This window comes from Octodon degus, unplaced genomic scaffold (genome assembly GCF_000260255.1).
Source record: "Octodon degus isolate 3935 unplaced genomic scaffold, OctDeg1.0 scaffold00129, whole genome shotgun sequence".
NCBI lineage: Eukaryota > Metazoa > Chordata > Mammalia > Rodentia > Octodontidae > Octodon > Octodon degus.
In genome coordinates, this window is record NW_004524705.1 from 182,727 (window position 1) to 187,102 (window position 4,376).

Consider the following 4,376-nt stretch of genomic DNA (forward strand, 5'->3'; position numbering starts at 1 on the left):
TTTTTGACAATATTGTTTTTGCTTTTTTATTTTCATATGCTAATAGTTTATTCATCTTTTTTAAAGAAAATAAAAAATAGTATAGAAAAACACTAGAGGGGACTGGGGAGATAGCTCAGTAGAACAAGCACCTCCTTGGCAAGCACAGAGTCCTGAGCTCAATTCCTGGTACCACAAAAAAAAAAAAAATTAGAAACAACACAATTTCAATAAACAAAATGATAGGAATACATGATACCTGTTATATTGCCTATTGTCATTTTCAAATTAGATGTACAGATTACCAGAAGTAAGCATTCAAAATTGGTCAAAAATTTAAAAGGAAAAAGAAATTATAAATTTAAGCAGAAAGGCTCTCTGATCCTTGTATGGGCCAATGAATCTTAAGGGGAATCAATCCTCCAAGCCAAACAGTCTCACAGAGAATCATTTCCCCAGTGTTTGAGTCCCTGTGAACATATAAACCAATTTCACTGTGTCCAACATGACTGCAGATCCCAGGAGGACCAGAAAGAGGGTGACACAGATGGTCAACTTGGACTTGCTGTTGTCTCTCTCTCTCTCTCTCTCTCTCTCTCTCTCTCTCTCTCTCTCTCTCTCTCGCACAATTGCTGTGGTCCATATGGAGAAGATTCTGTCTTGTTGCATGGTGGGGTCCATTTGATGAGCAGTGTTGGTCTGGTTCTTGTCCATCATTTGTCATGAGAGGATAGACCTATGAAGCAAGCCTTGAAAATTTAAGACCAGTGGGGGTGGTTAGTATGCATCAGGACCCCTGACCTGGGCTGTAGAGGTTCATCCTTCCAGCCCTTGACCTTCTCCCCAGGCTGGAAAGGATGCAAGGCTGTGTGCACAGGGAATGGGGCAATGCTCTAGGATGGGCTCTCACCCTCCTCAGGGAGTTGGGGAAGTGTCTTTATCTGGTAGTAGAGGTCCGTTGACCCAACGTTTTGGAGTCTTTCTGTCACAGTCACCAGTGGGATAGGCTGCAAAAACATGTTCATGAAGGGCAAAAAGTGACCTTGGTGCAGTGTGCACTGAGATAGGAGCAGGGTCATGGGAAAAGAGGCAGTCCAAGTCACACCTGTCTCTTTGCACAGCTTTGCCAAGGTGGGCATGCAGGTGTGGCTTTGTCTCTGTACCTGCCCAGAGTTCAGGGGCCTGTGAGCCACTTGGAGATGTATTTCACCACAAGAGCTGAAGTCAGTGCCTGGACTAATTTAGTGATGTGTGGAAGGCCATTATCTGACCTAAGGATCAGGGAAAGTTCATACCAGGGCATGATTAACTCCAGGAAAGTCTTGGTTACCTCTCCTAAAGTTTCAGTCCCAGTCAGAAGGCCTCCACCACCCAGAGTAGGTGCAAATTGGGGCTAATAGGCACGTTCAATTTGCAGTTGTTGGCTGGACCTCAGTGAAGTTGACCTCAACATCTTTATAGGAGTGGTCCTGTACCACCTGATGCCAGCTGCAATGTTGTTGTGGGTGCAAAGTTTGCATCTCTTGGTCACAGAGGAGCACTATGTCCAAAGTCTGGGAACAGCAAAGCAACTCTGGCCTAGTAGGGCTTTTTTTACTTTTTTCCAAATGAGTGCAGGTATGTAGGTCCAAAGACTGCATTTTCCAAAGACTCAGGAAGCAACGCAATCTTTCTGGCAGTGCTTATTGCCCATTTTGATCTGTGGCTCCCTCTGACTTGGCCTATTTTACTTGGTCTCCAAATAGGAAGGTCTCCTTAGATAGGGGGTCACAAGTACTTTCTCAGTGACAGGGGTCTCCAGATTGGCCACCTGTTTTGTTACTAAGTCTAGAGTGGTATTTTCTTGGGCCTCTAAAGAGCCTCTCCTCTGACAGCAGGGACACTCTAGGATGGCCACCCCTTTTTGGTAGTCAATTTGTAGAAACACTAATTATTTCTTGAGAATTTTTGATGTAAACATTTTCACCTGTTATAAGCAGCCCTCTTTCCCTGTGTACGGCCCATCCATGTGGAGGATGTCAAAAGCATGCCTAGACTCTGTATAGACATTGACCCGTTGTCCTTTCCAGTTCCAAAGCCCAGGTGACTGCTATCAGCTTGGTTATCTGGGCTGATGTTCCGGGGAAAGTGGTTTAGATTGAACAGTTTGATCTGTCATGACAACAGCCATTCCCACCTTCCGTATCACCTAGTACTGCACTGTTGTTATCTGAAAACAGAGTCAAGTCAGGACCACAGCAGTGTAAATACTAGAGGTGCAGGCACACTGAGTAGGCCATCTGGACTGATTCGACACAGGCGTGTTTGAGCAGCTCCATGAATGTGAGCAGCAATGAGGCCACAATAAAGGCCTGAGAGGCTTTTAGGGTTCACCTGGAAACCTCAAGACAGGCCCCTGGTACTGGGCCATTCAGGTCCTCAACAGCCATTTGTCATCAGGACCCCTAAGCAGGGGCTTGACTGCATGGGGGGCCAAAGGTCGGCTTGTCGGCCTCTTACCAGGATGGTGGTGGCAGCAGTGGCCCAGAGACAACGAGGCCAACCTGCTGTCACTGGGTCTGACTTCTTGGACAAGGATGCTACAGGATCACACCAAGTCCCAGAGCCTGGGTCAGGACCTCCCAAGCTGCGTCCTCCCTCTCATGTCTGACATGGCCAAACCAGAGCACCTGACAACTCACTTCTGAAGATGTACTAGGGAGACATTAGGCTTGACTAAAAGACACCAGATCTTGGACAAGTCTTTAAAACTCAACTAACTTACTAACAATTTTTTTTTTACTTTAGTAGATAACTCATGCTTTTTTAATCTTTGGATATTTTAACCAAAGTTTGGGTCAACTGAACTTCCACACAGTGAAATTTGTCAAAAGAAAAGTAGTCAAAACGTTTTTGTACTAAGCATTTGGGAGCCACCAATGATATTTATGATGCATGAAAGATGCCCAATTAATTGTAATTTTAAAAAAGTTTCTAATACACAATATTCAGCAGTATAGAGCCTCAGTCTGGGCAATTATCTGACTCATGACTAATTCTTAGGAGCAATAAATACACACGTTCACACAGACACCATTTACTCAATTACAGGTGTAAGGCTAGAAGTGACTTGCACAAGACCGTGGAACCAAGAAAATTTGAAACTAAGTATATTTAAGGCTCAGGAATATAGGAGTTCTTGAGGTCCAATCTCTCTCCAGAGGGTGGGCTCAAGATCACCTCTAACATTTCTAACTCTAGAATGAGGTGAAGGCCTTACTAATTAGATTATAAAACTTTTGAATAAGTTTTTCTTGCACCATTACAGATGTAAGTGATAAAATCTTCACGGCTGTCAGAGCTTGAGCATATTTTCAGCCAAAATATTTACTTCAGCTTTATTTGTGACTTCAGTAATCAGGGCAGAATTGTCATTTCCTTCTTGTGCAGGAAATGAAGACCCTTCATGCTTGGATGATAGCGAGTGGGTTGGGGATGTTCAGTTGTGTAGGTCACAAGTGCAAAGGGGACATAAACCACTCCACAACATGTCTCTCTTTTTTACCAGCTGCTGGCACCTGGCGCAAAGGAAGGGAGTCCTCAGAACCTGCAGACATTGGGTCCCCAGAGGTGGAGACTGGCCCTGCCCCTGGTGATGGCTGTCATGGAGGCCTGCAAGTCACCAGAGAGGGTTGTGGAACCACAAGTGGTGGGCACATGGGCAAGGAAATCATCATTCTCTCGGGCTGAGGGGAAGACTTCTGGCCGTGGCTTTTCACTCTGGTCTTTTCCCTTTAAAAGGACTCATATGTACAAATTTGGAACCAAGAGGGAAGGGCTCAGACTGCACACAACCAAGAACCAGTAATCAATATAAGGATACAGGCCAGGGTGGCTGGTCTTACCTATAACCACATTCCAGACTTGCGCAGTTGGCTGAGGAGGGTCTAGAGTGCCTTCAGCCAGCCACCCAGTACCAGGACAAGGCCAAGCCAGCTTGCACAATACCTTAGCCTCTCTGGATTTATTTTTACCCCATAATCATCTTTGAATGTCTCAAATTTCTTAATCATACATGTTAATACAGTGGGCTTAGAGGCAGTGGCCCCATATCGGCAATCCGAACTGGACTGTAGATCAAGTATCTCTGACCTCAGTCATTCCCAAGCCCATTTCACATGAAATCCAACCAGAAGTCCCCAACTCAGCAGATTGGAGACAGCTACAATGCTGGCAACAGCTTTGCTGATTGATCTTTACCAAGGCATGTGGTCCCACTGACAGTGAAGAAATGTCCAGGCAGGCTAGGCGAGAGCCCAGTGCTCATGGTCTTGGGGGCACCAAGGATGGGGCTGGCAGACACCTGAAATTGCAGGCACTGGGAGTGAGGGGAGACACATGACCGCACAACTATACAC

General features: G+C 45.6%; 1 pseudogene; it reads right to left on the bottom strand.

The window, feature by feature from the left end:
- Nucleotides 1-872: 872 nt before the first annotated feature.
- LOC101569006 overlaps nucleotides 873-4,376 on the bottom strand; it is a 21,532-nt pseudogene continuing 18,028 nt past the window's right edge.